The 19,535-nt window shown below is 33.3% G+C and overlaps 1 pseudogene across 1 annotated transcript; it reads left to right on the top strand.

Moving 5' to 3' along the window:
- Positions 1-394: 394 nt before the first annotated feature.
- LOC148790818 (serine/threonine-protein phosphatase PP1 pseudogene) lies at positions 395-11,308 on the top strand (annotated as a pseudogene). The gene is made up of 4 exons (XR_016077689.1): positions 395-958; positions 4,393-4,559; positions 5,391-5,459; positions 5,566-11,308. The product of XR_016077689.1 is annotated as a serine/threonine-protein phosphatase PP1 pseudogene (transcript).
- Positions 11,309-19,535: the final 8,227 nt, after the last annotated feature.

Genomic DNA, 19,535 nt, shown 5'->3' with positions numbered 1-19,535 from the left:
ACACATGGTAACAGCATATGTTTGCCTTTCCAAAGCCTGTTATCTTAGATACAAAAATGACAACTCCCATTATCTACATGCTTTTATGATTGTTTTGATTGATATTTGAGAAAAATGATTGTGGATTTCGATTGAGTAATGAGTATCTCAGAGAAAAGGCAGCCATATTTTGAATTTTATTAAGTACCGGAAAGAGCAAGTTGTTTGTTTTGTTGGGCATCTACCCATGCACACAGCTGATGCAAATGCATAAAGATAATTTTCATATTTACCAAGTTCCCTAATTCAATTACAACATTTTCTGTTAAACTGCAAATATCTTGTGTGGAGTAAAAGTGTAGCTCCATTCATTTGCTTTAATAATGAAATCTCCATTGCTGAACTACTTGACTCTTTGGCAGGAGATATCCATGGTCAGTATTCTGATCTTCTTCGGCTTTTTGAATATGGTGGACTCCCACCTTCCACAAATTATCTCTTCCTTGGGGATTATGTGGACCGTGGTAAGCAGAGCATAGAGACCATTTGCCTTCTCCTTGCATACAAAATTAAATACCCGGAGAACTTTTTCCTTCTTCGGGGCAACCATGAGTGTGCTTCCATCAACCGAATATATGGGTTTTATGACGAGTGCAAGAGAAGGTTTAATGTCCGCCTTTGGAAGACATTTACAGATTGCTTCAACTGCTTGCCAGTGGCTGCTCTTATTGATGACAAGATCCTTTGCATGCATGGAGGATTGTCCCCTGACTTGAAGAACTTGGATCAGATACGGAATATTGCTCGTCCTGTTGATGTGCCCGATCAGGGACTTCTCCGTGATTTATGGTCTGATCCTGATAAAGATATACAAGGATGGATAGAAAATGACAGAGGTGTATCTTATACATTTGGAGCTGACAAGGTCACTGAATTCCTTCAAAAACATGATCTAGATCTCATTTGTCGTGCTCATCAGGTAGATATGATTCAAATGCCATAGCCTGGCTCTTTTGGCTTGCTTAATCAACTTTTGTTACTTCATTAACATATGCATCTATCGGCTTATGTCTAATTCTATAGATTTCAGTTCTGCATCTAGCATCAAATCATGGTCTAGATTAGTGCATGTTTCATGAAATCATAGGGTCCCATCAGAATGGCATAATTCATAATCCTCACTAAAAGTTATGGCAAACAAGTAGGGGTGCTACAACTTCCATATCTAGTAGTGGACTTTCCAGTGTGATAGAAGGTAATTTGGGTGACTAATGATGAAAAATAGATATGAATAAACAAAGATACAGCTTGCTGTCCACCAAAGTTTGAGTAGGAACTAGATTTCATCATAGAAGCACTTACAGAAGTAAAGAAAAAGAATTGTTGCTCTTAGTTTCCAAGGTGCCAAGGCAAGGCTAGGTGACCATGGCGGGGCGCCCGGGCACCTAGGCACCTAGCCCTCACCTAGGCGATGAAATTTAAAAATAATAAGTTGATGGATTTCTACCCATTCTGAACTAGTTTCTTTGGATTTATGTATTCTGCACTTTTGTGCTTGTGTTTCTTGCAGTGTTGCTTCAAGTAGGCAAAACAATTTATTAGAGTTACAACTTATAACTTAGGAGTTGGAACTTAAAAGAACTGAAGGGGGTGGAGCCCCTATTTGAGATCAACAAAACATAGGGAACAAATACTAAAATAAAAGAAAATGAATGTGAAAAGTAGGTGGCAAAGCCCCTGTTCTAGACTCAGAAAAACTGGTGAAAAATATTAAAATAATAGAAGAAATATGAAGAAGAAAAGAAGGGGTGAAGCCCTGTTCTAGACCCAGAAAAGCTGGTGAAAAAATACTAAAATAAAAGAAGAGTATGAAGAAGAAAAGAAGGGGTGGAGTCAAGGAAGTTATTGTTCTGACTTTCAATCCGCCAACATAGTATCCATATTCTCAATCAGCCGATTCCAATGAGTGAGAGAAGAGAGATGGAGAACAGGTTTGTAGAAGTTGCAAAATGGAGGAAAGAGATAAAGATTGAAGCAAAAGTTTTCATTCTTGAAGAGGTAAGGATCAGAGGCCAGCAGAGCTTGAAGATTAGGGAGGCAGAGAGAACTACAATATTGCTGGAAGGTCTTGAAGTGATCGAATGGATGCAGAAGTTTGTTTAGAAGCAAGTTCTAAAGGTAAACAAATGAACTTTACGAAGTTCAACCTTGATGGAAGAAAGAGGTATGAGTTGGAATGCAAAAAGAATGCAAAAGGTTGTTACATAACTCTGCAGGAATTCTTTGGAGGAAGAAAGAAGCAGGTGGTCTGCTTCCCAGAAAGTAGAAGGGGTAATGGTTGGAAGGCAGTGGCACAGGTACTGAGTGACTTTATTCAGCAGCTGAAAACAAAACAAGTAGAGGCTATAGCAAAGGAAAAGAAAGGGGGTATACAAAAGAGAATGGAAGACCCCAGTGACAGAAACTGATTGATTGTAGAAAAAGGAAAAATAAGTTCTAAACTACAGTAGAAAAGGAGAACTAGGGGAAGAAATTTGTGGTGGAAACCTCAAGTTCACCAAAGGATTGGAGAGGTATTGCGCAGGCGATACTCAGAGAATTAAACCTGCAAAAGCCGATGGTGATTACTCCTTATGCCTCTTGTAAAGCTTTGTTAGATCTGGGTGAAGATGAAGTAGAGATTTCAGCTTTAATTATTCACTCAGAGGTTGGTGTTGCCACAGTCTCGAAATGGTGTCCTCTCTGCAATACCAAAAGTTTTGTGATTGAGGACAATGTAATAGTCAGATTGCTAGGGTTACTTTTCAACCTCTGGAAGGAGGAAGTATTACAGTCAATAGTTGTAGTCTGTGATGCAAGATTAGATGGTGTGTTTGATTGTGATCTCCTTCAGTTGTAGTGATGTTAGGTGGTATTAAACCCAATGATATTCCAAAGAAGATAGAGGTTGTTTCAGATGGTTTAGTTTACCCCGTTTGGCTTGCTACCTCCATTGAAGCCCAGCTATGGAAGGAGGGAAGAAGAGAGGAAGATGAAGAGACAAAACAGGCTTGATTGTGTGGTTTGCAAGGCAGTGTAGTCTCTACAAGAGAAGTTAAGGCAACTGAGGTTCCCAAGAAAAAAAGAGAAAAAAGATGATGATTTAAACACTTGGGGAAAGTCTGCATGGCAAGGTGGGCTGAGGGATGGCAGGTCCTATGTTCAGTCGGTGACAGGGGAATTAAATGGAGATGGGCTTGTTCCAGTTCAAATTTCAAAACAAAATGAACAAAGGTCGGCAAGGTTTCAGGGTTCAAGCCAATCCTGTGAGCTGGTTCAGTCTGGTCCAATGAACCGAGGCTAGTCAACCATTCACATGTTATTTTAAGTAACACATGATTGGCAAAGGGATAGAGGGTTGGGCCAAGGCCCATCAGGATCTAATGGGTCTAGGCAAGTGAATGGGGACTTTTTTAAATCGGGTGGACCCAAACCTTAAAAAGCCACGCGCCCTTTTAAGTAGGCACGTGACCAAAGGAGATGGGGAGATGATGGACCAAAACGATGGTCTATCATCATCTCCCTTGAGCAATTCGCAACCAACGCCTGCAGGAAGTAGGGTTAGCCGCAGTGGTGCGGCAAATCTGAACTGGGCTTGTTGCTGATCAAAACTGAGGAAGGGGTAATTTGGCAGCTAAGGAATGAATTCAGGCACTTCAAACAGCTTTCTAGAGATATGCTCATCCAAATAAGATGGCTTAGAAGATCTGCAAACAGCATGGCAGATGGCCTAGCTAAACAAGGAATTCAGAGACAACCCATGTTTTGGGCTCATGTGAAAATTTGGGCTGGCTTTTTGGGTTTGCTGTTTTTTTTACAACCTCTAGTTGTATCTTTCTATTCTAAATTAATATTTCAATTTTTCTGTTGCTGATCAAAAAACAAAACAAAAAAAAAATTGCTTATCATGTTACTTTGAACAGTGAAAGAAACAGGGCCTTTTACCTCTTCTGACCGCACTATATAGCCCTCCCCCCTCCCCCATAACAGAAATATTTTCTTTCAATTCAGTCCTACATCCTAAACATCCTAAAGACCACCACTTTATATTACATTCTATCATTTATGGGCGATAATTGGTGACAGTTGCTGCATTACATACTAATACGATTATATGCCCATTACTCACTCTGTCTCGGAATCAAAGCATCTACTGGCCAACATAAAATAGAGTTACACATAGTACACCTTTACACATATCATAGAAAGATCATTCGCTAGATCCTTCCACTAATGATCTCTTCGAGATTGTAAAAGATGGCGTTCTTCTATGGTGATTTCCCTGTTAAGCTCTTTGCTTTAATTTGAATTTGGAGATGGTTTTCTTTGTTGGTTTTGGGGCTTTGTAATCTGAAGGCATATTCTTTGATGTAGTAAACTTATCAATGTAGCAGTCCCTGGGACACTGATGAACGAGCAATCAATACAAAGAGGGTGTTGAACCCTTGGGAAAGGAATGAAAATCTTACACTATGCCTCGATTCTGCTAAGGCTATTGGATGTACAGTAGTTAATATTGGCACGCAGGACTTCATTGAAGGGTAAGTATACATGCTGTTTCAGTCGTTAGTTTTTTTCTATTTTCAAGAATATTTTGGTCCTGTCACTAGTTTTTTGATAGTTTTCTGAATATTCTGTTCCATGCCAAAGTACAAAGAAGTAAAACTTATTAACCTAATATTCTATTAGGTTCTTTTCATATGAACCCTGAAGATTATCTAAAAAGTGCATGATAGAAAGCCTGTAAACTTCAAACAAGATTGGAGTTTGCTATCTATGTTTATTTCATTATTCTGCCCTTGCTTGTACAATAGTCGATACCATATGCTCGGTAAGTACAATGCTAAGTTACATGTTTTGTGTTGTTGCACTGCACATTCTTTTTTCTTTATTTGGTCATTCTGACGACTTTGGTTGGATTTTTGTTATTTTCTTCCTCTATAATTACGTTGGCATATTGCAATCTATGAACAAATGTATATTTTGAGATGGATTTTTGTTGCATCATGTTGATTTTGATTAAATTTATTTTTCCCTCTACTAAGTTATGGAAGTTGGTAGGGTGCTCCTAAGTGCTAGCAGTTTCTGGTCAGTAAGAATATTAATATTCTCTGTGTTTTTTTTTTTATTTCCTCTGTCATCTAGTGCTTCGGTTGATATCTCAAATCATTAAGGTATGCTCTGGTTGTCATCTAAAAATCACTATTATATGAATGAAGTTTGAGCTTTCTTTAGTCTTGATTCTGGACTGTAATTGTTTGAAAGCCATTTTTCTATTTTGACTTTTGAGCACATGGTGATGATACAAACTGAAAATTATATAAGTAATATTTTCTATAATTGAAACAATTACTTTGATGTTTCAACCTTAGATACAACTATGGGCGGACCTCAATTTGAGGAAAGCACCTCAATTGGTGGAGTTAGTTGATGATAGTAAGGTGAAATAGCCTTTGTATAGAAGTTTTCTGCTTATTTGTGATTTTTTATGAAATGTTATTTGCTACTTTTTAGCTCATATGTTGTATTTTGTTCATAAATCGTTAGGACGTGGAGGAGCTGATGAATCAACCACCTGAGAAGATCTTATTGAGATGGATGAACTTTCAACTGACTTTCTCAGCAGATGTGAAGGTAAGTTAAAATTGGGTTAATAGATTCCCCTTTTCTTTATTTCGTTTGTGTGTTCATAATCACTATAACCTACCTTTGACTTTCTCAGCAGCTTGAAAACTTAATATGGTAGTGTACTATCTCAAAGTGGATATGAGATATCTGAAACAAGTGGTTGTTGATTCATCGAAACTCGAAATCCCATTTAATTATATTTGGCAGTTAGAACTAAAATATGCTTTATAACTCAATTTTATTTCATCCCACTTGGTGCTTGAATCCCAAAAACCAGAAACCAGAAACCAGGCTGCATGTTTCATTGAGTTAATTGAAATCACTTAGCAGTAAGCACTTTCCAGTTTCCATACTTTGAACACTGGAACATGCCTACTTTTCTGATCAGTAATTGGAAGGCCCTCTTCCTCCTCCTTGCACAAATATAACAAAAGCAAGTGTGCAATTAGTGAGCATATGCAATTGCAACTTGTTTAAATCTCAACATTAGGACAAGCTCTTTGTAGTAATAGCATCAAATGCATCAAAGTTTAGTTTATGCTAATAAGTCATTTTCTCTAATTGACTTTAAAAAGTCTGAAATCATTGCTATCCAAAACTGGTCTTTGGAAGATTTAAATAGCTGGTAAATTCTTGGGATCTCCAAAAAAGGCAAAGTGATATATTGTGTTCTATACCAGAAGTATTCATTTGGCAAGAGAGAAAAGCAAAGTGTTTTTAAAAACAAGAAGATGCAAAGGGATGAAGTACTTAGGAATATCCTCCAGTATTAATTGTTCTTCAAAGGAAAAACAATGTTTTCTAGTTGAGGAAGTGTTAACCGGAAGGATTGGTGCCAATTTGGGAACGGATCCAAAAGGATTAACTGATTAGGTAAATCTTATTTGGTGCATGTTACTAAGGTTTTTTCGTGGTTAAAAGAGAGACTTGTTGAGACTGGACCCAGCAATAAATATAAGAGGGTTTTTTCAAGGAAGGTTGGTTCTAGAGCTACGAATCATAAGGTTCTTATTGATATTAACTCCAGTGATCAAATTAACATTCATGACAGTTATGAAGTTGGGGAGTTGAAGATTGGAGTCCTTGAGGTGAAAGGGAAGGGGGATGTGGGTAAAACTTTGATAAGTAATGAAGTTTTGAACTTAGATAATGGGAAAAGGAAGAGTCGAGTGGACTTAAGGAAACTAGTGGAGAGGGATATTGAAGTTGGTAAATCTGTAGGCCTATTCTTTTTGGGTGGTGAGGCTTTTGCTAGAAGGGCTTTTGAAAGAGTTTGAGAAAAAGAAAAGGCGAAGTGAAAGAGCAACACTCAAGAGGAAGGTGGAGAGGCATGGGATGAGGGAGAGGGTCAAGATTTCAGACGTGGAGGACTAAGTGCGATTGATGGGAGGAGTTGTGGAAGTTTGATTTGCTGGTTTTTACAGGAGGCAGATGCTGTTGTTTGAAGTGTTCAAGAGGGTTGGTTGGAGATTTTCTCATCTTGATCAGGGCTAGTGTTGCTTTGTTTAGATCTTGGAATATGGTTTTAGTTTGGTTTTGTGTGTTGACCCTGGATTTGTGCTGTAATTTTATCTTTTGCTGTTTGCTGTTGTGGGAGTATTGTTTTTGCTTTCGGATGATGTTTTATCACCTTTTAATTGTAATCCCTTGTTTTATTTTTTAATGAAATTTACTCTGGAAAAAAAAATCCTTTGTTCTCTAAGCTCCTCATATGGTGTTAAATGAGTTCAAAGACTACTGCTTCAAAGTGTTCTTTCTGCATATAATCTGTGGGGGTAGTTTTGTAGTGCCCTTATCCACCTTAGTTGTGTTTCTTCCATTTTTTTGAAATACTTTCTCTTTTGTTTTTTTTTTTTTTTTTTTTTTTTTTTTTGTACAGTTAATGTATAGGAGTTCCTGGTATTTGGAGTTTTTAATAGCTATTGCCCACCTTATCCCATTCTTCTGTTCCTTCTCCTCTTATTCGTGTTTTCTCTTTCGACCCAAGTCCACACTCAACCTCCACCTTTACTTCCTCAAAATGCAAACCATCTTCAAAACAACCTTTATCCTAACACATACATACATGCATTGATAGGCTGAATAAACTGAAAATCTCCTCAAATTTATTGTTGTTTATTAGGTGAATTCCAAGAGGGAATACAATGAGTGAGAGAAATCTTTGTAAGTGGGGGACTTTATTCTTGTGAATGATCCAAACTTATCACAATTCATGAGGTTAAGGAAGCTGAATATGACTTTCACCATGACCAGCCCTAACTACCTTCATGTGTACAATGCACTTGATTGAATAATTGATAATCATTCGAGCTAGTTCACATCTGAACTGCTAATGCATGAGGTTCAACAATTGAAAAAGAAAAAAAGAAAGGGACAAAGTCCAAATGACTTCGCTGGCATGAACTGAATAGTAAAACTAGCGGTTTATGACATGAGTCGGTCCCAACTCCGCTATTCCGAGCTGAATAGTAAAACTAGCAACTTGGAATATGAGTATTGTTATCTGCCTCAAGCCTGTGACCAGTGTGAGATGGAGCATAAAATGCACTCACACCAAAAAAAAAAGAAAAGAAAAAAAGAAAGAAGCAAATACCCCGTGTGAGATGGAGCATAAAATGCACTCACACCAAAAAAAAAAAAAGAAAAGAAAAAGAAGAAAGAAGCAAATACCCCGTGTGAGATGGAGCATAAAATGCACTCACACCAAAAAAAAAAGAAAAGAAAAAGAAGAAAGAAGCAAATACCCCGTGTGAGATGGAGCATAAAATGCACTCACACCAAAAAAAAAGGGGAAAGAAAAAAAAAATTGGTGACGGCCGAGGTTCAAAGGGACAAAATGTGGTTGAACACTCAATGAGGTGCAGTGACAGATTTGAGACCAAGCTCAAAGTAAGGGTTAAATTTGGCAATCAATGAGCTGATTTATATATTGAATGGAAGTGAATGTTGGGGCATGAAGAATTTCATATTCTCCCCTTCCTTGACTCTTCTGTATGTGATAAGAATGACAATTCAAAGGAATGAATCAGAATACCTACACAGGTTTCCCAACCACTCAATGTATTCTCATCATAGAATTCATCCGGTAAATGGTAATAATAAGGGGGGATGATCAGTTTATGGCTGAGGTCTTTGCTTGAGGACAAGCAAAAGCTTAATCCACTTGTGAAGGGGTACCTTTCCCCTATGCCCAGTCATTGCCAATGTTTCCCTGAAGGGTGCAATGCCTACTTTCATCTCATCATACAAAGGCATCATCGCTCTATGGAAACTCTACATTGGCTAACTATTCTTGGGTGATGGTGCCCCTCATGTGCATTCAAAACAGAGAGGACACATCCTCTACTGATATCCAAAACTCCCCAAAAGGCCCAAAAAATGTGTATAACAGCAATGACCCAGTAATGGGTCCATACCTTTTTGATGATTATGTGCACCTTTAATCTTATAATGCTGGGCTTTTCTGCTAGAATGGCAACCTATATTGTTGGTGATGATGGAATCAGGTAACCAGTTAACGATTTTGGTTTCAATTTTATTTTGATAGGCAAGTACTCTCTTTCTTTGTTTTTCGGTTGTTCTAGAGATTAGTGATTTTAGTCTGAGTTGGTTCAGAATGATGTGCTTCGCCTAAGTTTTCTAACTCAGTTATAATACAATTTTTAGTCTTTTTTCCTAGTTACACTAAGAACAATTGTTTGTGGTAATTTGCAATAAATTATAGAGGTTTAAGATAGTTTTAGGGACTTGTTAAATGCTTGGATTTTGTGGTTTTTATTCTATTTTCCTTTAGAGTTGTGGTTTAATCGTGCAATCTCTCTCCTCTCTCTCCCTGGGTGAAGTGCTTGTTATTTTTGCTTTTTGAGTACCAGAACTTAATCCACTTGTGAAGGGGTACCTTTCCCCTATGCCCAGTCCCTGCCAATGTTTCACTGAAGGTTGCAATGCCTATCTTCATCTCATCATACAAGGGCACCATCGATTTATGGAAGACACTTTGCATTGGCTAACTATGCTTGGCTGATGGTGCCTCACATCCTCTGCTGATACCCCAAACTCCCCAAAATACCCCAAATGTGTATATAACAGCAGTGAGCCAGTATTGGGTCCATACCTTTTTGATGATTATGTACAGGTTTAATCTTACAATGCTGGGCTTTCTGCGGGAATGGCAACCTATATTGTTGGTGATGATGGAATCAGGTAACCAGGTAATGCTTCAATTGTTTTAGAGATTAGTGATTTTAGTCTGTGCTGGTTTACATTGATGTGCTTTTCCCAAGTCTTTTTTTGTCCTAGTTAGACAAAGAACAGTTGTTGCTTGTATTTTGCAATAATTAATAGAGGTTTGAGATACTTTAAGGACTTGTTAATTGCTTGGATTTTTTTCTCATCGGTTCTTCTTATTTTCATTGGTCATTTAAATGTTTAGAAGGAAAAGGATTGCCAATAATCGTGAATTTTTAGCTATAAAGACCCTGTTCAAAACTTTAATCACATCTCTCTAACAAATCAATTTTGGACACATTACTCTTAACTCCTCAAAAAATTACCAATTGAAACAAAATATTTTCTATTGAATTTTTGGATGAGGTTGAATGCAATTACTTATTAATTAGAGATATGCTCACTTGGTTGTTAGCCTATAAAGACCAAGAAAATGCAATCCGTCATGAATTTGTGCCCACATGCTGGTGTTGTCGAAGTACTAGAATTTTAATCCATACTAATACTAGCAAAGAGTTATTTAAAATTTGAAAGTAAACCAAATGCTTTTACTTATTTGCATCTTAAGAAATTTATTTTACTAAATTAAATGATTCATTTATTTATTTTAATAAGTTAAATAGGACAAGTAGGTCTTGTGTTGTGTGATAGCTTGTCACATAATTAATAGAGGTTTGAGATTTGTTAGATGCTTGGATTTAATCTTGGATTTCTCTCTCTCTCTCTCTGGGCCACATTTTAACATTCTAGCTCCCTTTTGAGTTTAAATCAGTATGTTGAATTTTCTCACCGGTGCTTCTTGATGTTGATTGGTGGTAACCAAACATTTAATTGTTTAGAAAGAAAAGGTTTGTGGCGACTTGGTCGAATTGGGGGAAGCTGTAGGTATTATTGCGGGTCAATCTATTGGAGAACCAGGGACTCAACTAACATTAAGAACTTTTCATACCGGCGGAGTATTCACAGGAGGTACTGCAGAATAGGTACGAGCCCCTTCTAATGGAAAAATAAAATTCAATGAGGATTTGGTTCATCCCACACGTACACGTCATGGTCATCCTGCTTTTCTATGTTATATAGACCTGTATGTAAAGAAGATCTGTGATCCCTTAAAAAAGAAAAATATTCGCGACTACTTCCAGTGACAATTGTTCGGTCGATCTGATGGATACAAGAAGCTCATATTCTTCCAGTTCTGATTTTCTCAATCAGATGAAAGAATAACGGCCTAAATCCTAACTCTTTTTCTTACATGAGCCTTCTCTATTTCAATTTCATTCTATTCACCCCACGAAAAAAGAGAAAATGCAATCTTTATCTATAGATTTTCTTTCATTCTATTTTACTATATGAATTAAATCTTTATCTACATATTTTATTATTTAGCTTAATAAATTATATTATTAACAAATTATTTCTCTCTCTCTCTCTCTCTCTCTCTCTCTCTGGATCCTTATTTTTTGGGCTATCAACGAGTTAGGTCTAGAGTGGGATATGTACCTATCCCGTCTGAATAATAAATGACATTTTATTTATTTATTTTACTAAACCAAATTATTCATTTATATATTTTAATACATTAGATAAACTATTATGTATAAATTTTTAGTTATTTGATTCAACCCAACATCCAATAATAAATAAATATTTAGTTATTTTATTAAATTAAATCATCGATTTGCTTATTTTACAAAATTAAGTAAAATATTATCCATAGATTTCTATTTTTTAATTTACTAAATTATTCAAGTAGTTAATAATTTATTTAAAAATTAAGTTATTTCAATCTCTCTCCCCGAGCCTAATATTTAGGGCTATTAGTAGGTTAGGTCTCATTTGGGATTAAAATTATTAATGGGTTGGGCCAGGTTTGGATTGGGATTTGCGTTTATATCAATATATTTAAGCCCAAGTTTGAGTTTGGGTTGGCCTTCGGGCCTAGATCTTGAGCATGAGCCCGACGTTCATATAACGGTGAGAAATTTTTTGTTTCTCTCTCATTTTCTTACCCAATTATTTATATAGTTATGTTATTAAGTTAAAAAAGTTATTTATTGAATTTTACTAAATTGTTTACTCTATAAACAAGTTATTTCTCTCTCTCCCTCCCCGAGTTAAATATTTAGGGTTGTCAACGGATCAGGTTTAGATCTAGATAGCTTGGATATTTATTTATTTTACCAAAAGTTAGTATATTATTATCCATAGATTTTATTTTTTTACTTAACTAAATTATTCAATTAATTAATGATTTAATTTATGAACAAAGTATTTCTCTTTCTCTCTCCCTTTTTAACTCTATCAATGGATTAGTTATGTTGTCGGATAGGCTATACATGTCTTGTCCCAATAATAATTGAAATTTTATTTATTTACTTTACTAAATTAAATTAGTCATTTATTTGTTTTAATAGATGAAATATATTCTCCATAAATTTTTATTTATTTAATTCAACCCATGACCAATATTTAACTAATAAGTTATTTCTCTCTCTCTCTCTCTCTCTCTCTCTCTCTCTCTTAGCCTAATATTTAGGGCTATCAATAGGTTAGGTCTCAGTTGGGATTAAACCGGTTCACGGTCCGTGCCAGGTTCAAGTCGGTCTTTGCCTTCATATCAACAAAACATATTCAAGCCCAAGTTTGAGCCTAGGCTGGCCATCAAGCCTAGACCTTAAGCTTGAGGCCGACCCTCGTATAAAGCCCAAAGCACAACTAGGAATTTTTAATTCTTTGTTTCTCATTTTATTGCGTAATTATTTATATATTTATATTATTAAGTTAAATAATTTTATTAATTTATTTTTATTAAAAAAGTTGCTAAAAATCCCTCTTTCGTAATTGTTGGTAAATATCTAATTATTTGTAATGATGCCATTAATAAACATCTATTATTTTATTAAGTTAAAAAAATTATTTATCTAATTTAGGCCAAGTTCAGGCTGGGCTTTGTCTTTATATCAAAAGAACAGGGGTGGAGGCAGGGGGGACCCAGGGGAGCCATGGCCCCCCTATGGCCAAAAAATCCCCACTATTCCATGTAAATTTTCTAGGGGTGCAACTTTTCCGGGTTAGGGTTGGGATTTTGTCAAAATTTCAATAGGCCCAACCTGAGCGTGAGCCCGAAACAATGTAAATATCTTCTTGTTTAATGTTGTTTGAATATCTTCTTGTCAATATGGGCACTCAATCTGTTGTTGCAACTGTAAATATCTTCTAATGTTGTTATTATTTGATTGCTTTAAATGGATTTATTTCGTTTAAGACTCATAATTATAATAAAACATCAGGGGTAGGGGTATGCATTGCTTTCCTTGTCAATATGGGTGCCCAATCTGTTGCAAGTGTGAATTTTGATAGCAGTTCATATACTTTACCCATATGATCTGCAAGCATATTTCCAGATTGCAAGAATGTGGTGTATCTTTATTATAAAAATTTGATTCAACAACTTATAGTTGTCTGTACTCACTAGATGATTTTACTAATGAATAGATTTGTAACAACCAATTACATGGACGTCATAGATACCATGGATATTTCTTTATTTTTTATTTTACTAAATTAAATAAATTACTATCTACAGATTTTATTCATTTAGTTAATAAATTATTCAATTAATTAATAATTTAGTTTATTAACAAATTATTCTGGGCTATCAACAAGTTAGGTCTAGAGTGGGATGGCATGTACCTGTCCCGTCCCAATAATAAATGAAAACTTATTTATTTATTTATTTTACTAAACTAAATTATTCATTTATATATTTAAATACATTAGATAAATTATTATGTAATTGTTGATTTGTTTATTTTACAAAATTAAGTAAAATATTATCCATAGATTTCTATTTTTTAATTTACTAAATTATTCAAGTAATTAATAATTTATTTAACTATTTAGTTATTTCAATCTCTCTCCCTAAGCCTAATATTTAGGGCATTTAGTAGGTTAGGTCTCAGCTTGGATTAAAATTATTAACGGGATCAAAAGAACATATTTATGCGCAAGTCTGAGTCCAGGTTGAACTTTAGGCCTACATCTTGAGGAGCATGAGTTTGAAGTTCATATAGAGCTCGAATCATGGTGAGGAAATTCATTGTTCCTCTCATTTTCTCACCTAATTACTTATAGTTATGCTATTAAGTTAAAAAATATTTACTGAACTTACTAAATTATTTTAGTTTATAAACAAATTATTTCTCTCTCTTTCTCTCTCTCTCTCTCTCTCTCTCTCTCTCCCTCCCTCCCTCCCTCGTTACATATTTAGGGTTGTCAATGGATTGGGTTTAGATCTACATAGTTTGGATATTTATTTATTTTTCCAAAAGTTAGTAAATTATTATCCATAGATTTTATTTATTTACGTAACCAAATTATTCATCTAATTAATGATTTAATTTATGAACAATGGGTTAGTTCTGGTGTCGAATAGGCTATATACATGTCTTGTCCCAATAATAACTGAAAATTTATTTATTTATTTTACTAAATTAAATTATTCATTTATTTGTTTTAATATATTAAATAAATTATTCTCCATAAAGTTTTATTTATTTAATTCAACGTGTGACCAATATTTACGTTTGTCAATGATGCAAGTTTGGTTGGGGATAGCTTGGACTAGTATTGCACCAATCACAAGTGAATATTTATTTCTATTTTTTTGTTAAAGTTAATTATTGACTTATCTATTTTATAAAATTAAGTAAATTATTATCCATAGATTTCCATTTACTTAATTTATTGAATTCCTTAATTAACTAATTAATTAATTATTTTCCTAACAAATTATTTCTCTCTCTCTCTCTCTCTCTCCCAGAAACTATTTTTAGGGTAACTAATATGTTTTGTGAGGTGTGGGATAGGATGTACCTGTCCCGTTCCAATAATAAATGTATTTTTATTTATTTATTTTACTAAACCGAATTAATCATTAGTTATTTTACAAAATTAACAAAATTGGTATCCATAGGTTCCTATTTATTTAATTTATTAAATTATTCAAGTAGTTAATAATCCATACATTCCCCCCCAACCCGAGCAAAATATTGAGGTTTATAAATTGGATAGGTATCGGTTGGGGTTAAACCTTTTCATTGGTTGGGCCACGTCTGGTTTGGGCTGTGCCTTTTTATCAACAGAACTTATTAAGGCCCAAGTCTAAGCCTAGGCCAACCATCAAGCCTAGATTTTGAGCCTGTGCCCGACCATCATATAAAGTTCGGATTTTTTCTTGCCTAATTATTTATATACTTATTTTAAAAAGTTAAAAGATTTTATTGATTTAATTTACTAGATTATTTAATTATGTCCCTCTCTATCTTACTGCTCGGTGTCCAATATTTAAGGGTTGTCAACAGGTGGGGATTGGTCTAGGTAGCTTGGATATTTATTTATTTTATTAAATTAAATTATTCAATTATATTTTACAAAATTAAAAAAATTATTATCCATAGATTTCTATTTATTTAATTAACTAATTGACTTCATTAATTAATCATTTATTAACAAGTTAAGGAGGTTGGGATTAAACTTGTTCACAGGCAGCACCAAGTTTGGGTTGGACTTTGTCTTTATTCAATAGAATATATTGAAGCCCAACTTTAAGCCCGACCCAACCATTAGACCTATCTCTTGAGTCGAGCCGACGAGGAAAGCGTTATTGTTTATTACTCCCTTATTTCCTCACCAATTTATTTATATATTTAATTTAGTAAGTTAAAAAATTTTATTTATTTAATTTGCTAAATGATTTAGTTTTATCAAAAAATTATTTCACTATATCTCTCCCTCCCTGAGTCTAATATTTTGGGTTATCAATGGGCCGGGCTTGGTTTTAGATAGATTGGATATTTATTTATTATTTTACTAAATGAATTGAGTCATTATATATAATTTATTTTTTGTTATTTAGGTTAATAAATTAGTTAATAATTTATTTTTCTCTTTCTCTGGATCCTTATTTTTTGGGTTATCAACGAGTTAGGTCCACAGTGTTAAGGCATGTACCTGTCCCGTCCCAATGATTAATGAAATTTTATTTATTTTACTAAACTATATTATTCGTTTATATATTTAAATACTTTAGATAAACTATTATGTATAAATTTTTATTTATTTGATTCACCCCGACACCCAATAATAAATGAGTATTTAGTTATTTTATTAAATTAAATTTTTGATTTGTTTATTTTACAAAATTTAGTAAAATATTATCCATAGATTTCTATTTATTAATTTACTAAATTATTCAAGTAATTAATCATTTATTTAACTATTTAGGAGAGCTTGGACAAGTCTTGCACCAATTACAAGTGAATATTTATTTATATTTTTTTGTTAAAGTTAATTATTGATTTATCTATTTTATAAAATTAAGTAAATTATTATCCATAGATTTCTATTTACTTAATTTATTGAATTCTTTAATTAACTAATTAATTAATTATTTTCCTAACAAATTATTTCTCTCTCTCTCTCTCTCTCTCTCTCTCTCCCCAAGAGACTATTTTTAGGGTAACTAATATGTTTTGTGAGGTGTGGGATAGGATGTACTTGTCCCGTCCCAATAATAAATGTAATTTTGTTTATTTATTTTACTAAACCAAATTAATCATTAATTATTTTACAAAATTAACTAATTTGGTATCCATAGGTTCCTATTTATTTAATTTATTAAATTATTCAAGTAGTTAATAATCCATACATTCCCCCCCAACCCGAGCAAAATATTTAGGTTTAAACCTTTTCATTGGTTGGGCCACGTCTGGTTTGGGCTTTGCCTTTATATCAACAGAACTTATTAAGGCCCAAGTCTAAGCCTAGGCCAACCATCAAGCCTAGATTTTGATGCTGTGCCCGACCATCATATAAAGTTCGGATTTTTTCTTGCCTAATTATTTATATACTTATTTTAAAAAGTTAAAAGATTTTATTGATTTAATTTACTAGATTATTTAATTATGTCCCTCTCTATCTTACTGCTCGGTGTCCAATATTTAAGGGTTGTCAATAGGTGGGGATTGGTCTAGGTAGCTTGGATATTTATTTATTTTATTAAATTAAATTATTCAATTATATATTTTACAAAATTAAAAAAATTATTATCCATAGATTTCTATTTATTTAATTAACTAATTGACTTCATTAATTAATCATTTATTAACAAGTTAAGGAGGTTGGGATTAAACTTGTTCACAGGCAGCACCAAGTTTGGGTTGGACTTTGTCTTTATTCAATAGAATATATTGCAGCCCAACTTTAAGCCCGACCCAACCATTAGACCTATCTCTTGAGTTGAGCCGGCGAGGAAGGCATTATTGTTTATTACCCTCTTATTTTCTCACCAATTTATTTATATATTTAATTTAGCAAGTTAAAATTTTTTATTTATTTAATTTGGTAAATGATTTAATTTTATCAAAAAATTATTTCACTATATCTCTCCCTCCTCGAGTCTAATATTTTGGGCTATCAATGGGCCAGACTTGGTTTTAGATAGGTTGGATATTTATTTATTATTTTACTAAATGAATTGAGTCATTTCATATATATATTTTATTATTTAGTTTAATAAATTAGTTATTTATTTTTCTCTTTCTCTGGATCCTTATTTTTTGGGTTATCAACGAGTTTGGTCTAGTGTGGTAGCATGTACCTGTCCCGTCCCAATAATTATTGAAATTTTATTTATTTATTTATTTTACTAAACTAAATTTTTCGTTTCTATATTTAAATACATTAGATAAACTATTATGTATAAATTTTTATTTATTTGATTCAACCTGACATGCAATAATAAATGAGTATTTAGTTATTTTATTAAATTAAATTGTCGATTTGTTTATTTTACAAAATTAAGTAAAATATTATCCATAGATTTCTATTTTTTAATTTACTAAATTATTCAAGTAATTAATCATTTATTTAACTATTTAGTTATTTCAATCTCTCTGCCTAAGCCTAATATTTAGGGCTATTAGTAGGTTAGGTCTCCAGCTTGGGTTAAAATTATTAACGAGATCAATAGAACATATTTATGCACAAGTCTGAGTCCAGGTTGAACTTCAGGCCTACATCTTGAGCATGAGCCTAAAGTTCATATAGAGCCCAAATCATGGTGAGGAAATTTTTTGTTCCTCTCATTTTCTCACCTAATTACTTGTATAGTTATGCTATTAAGTTAAAAAATATTTACTGAACTTACTAAATTAATTTAGTTTATAAACAAATTATTCCTCTCTCTCTCTCTCCCCCTCATGAGTTACATATTTAGGGTTGTGAATGAATTGGGTTTAGATCTAGATAGTTTGGATATTTATTTATTTTTCTAAAAGTTAGTAAATTATTATTCATAGGTTTTATTTATTTACGTAACTAAATTGTTCATCTAGTTAATGATTTAATTTATGAACAACGGATTAGTTCTGGTGTCGAATAGGCTGTACATGTCTTGTCCCAATATTAACTGAAATTTTATTTATTTATTTTACTAAATTAAATTATTCATTTATTTGTTCTAAATAAATTATTCTCCATAAAGTTTTATTTATTTAATTCAACCTGTGACCACGTTGTCAATGATGCAAGTTTGGTTGGGGGTAGCTTGGACTAGTCTTGCACCAATCACAAGTGAATATTTATTTATATTTTTTTGTTAAAGTTAATTATTGATTTATCTATTTTATAAAATTAAGTAAATTATTATCCATAGATTTCTATTTACTTAATTTATTGAATTCTTTAATTAACTAATTAATTAATTATTTTCCTAACAAATTATTTCTCTCTCTCTCTCTCTCTCTCCTGGAGACTATTTTTAGGGTAACTAATATGTTTCGTGAGGTGTTGGATAGGATGTACCTGTCCCGTCCCAATAATAAATGTAATTTTATTTATTTATTTTATTAAACCAAATTAATCATTAATTATTTTACAAAATTAACTAAATTGGTATCCATAGGTTCCTATTTATTTAATTTATTAAATTATTCAAATAGTTAATAATCCATACATTCCCCCCCAACCTGAGCAAAATATTTAGGTTTATAAATTAGATAGGTATCGGTTGGGGTTAAACCTTTTCATTGGTTGGGCCACGTCTGGTTTGGGCTTTGCCTTTATATCAGCAGAACTTATTACGGCCCAAGTCTATGCCTAGGCCAACCATTAAGCCCAAATTTTGAGCCTGTGCCCGACCATCATATAAAGCTCGGATTGCGATAAGGAAATTTTTGTTCTTTGTCTCTCTCATTTTCTAGAAATCTCTCTTCCATATTTGTTGCTAACATGTAACTATTTACAATGATGCCATTAATAAAGAGCTAATTACTCACTCTTTTTCTTGCCTAATTATTTATAAACTTATTTTAAAAAGTTAAAAGATTTTATTGATTTAATTTATTAGAATATATTGAAGCCCAACTTTAAGCCCAACCTAACCATTAGACCTATCTCTTGAGTTGAGCCCAGCAAGGAAAGTGTTATTGTTTATTACTCTCTTATTTCCTCACCAATTTATTTATATATTTAATTTAGTAAGTTAAAAATTTTTATTTATTTAATTTTATCAAAAAATTATTTCACTATATCTCTCCCTCCCCGAGTCTAATATTTTTTGGGTTATCAATGGGCCGGGCTTGGTTTTAGATAGATTGGAT

This window comes from Nelumbo nucifera, chromosome 6 (assembly GCF_055504915.1).
Source record: "Nelumbo nucifera cultivar China Antique chromosome 6, China Antique-T2T, whole genome shotgun sequence".
NCBI lineage: Eukaryota > Viridiplantae > Streptophyta > Magnoliopsida > Proteales > Nelumbonaceae > Nelumbo > Nelumbo nucifera.
The sequence above is the reverse complement of the archived record's forward strand: the minus strand, read 5'-3'. Positions and strand labels throughout refer to the sequence as shown.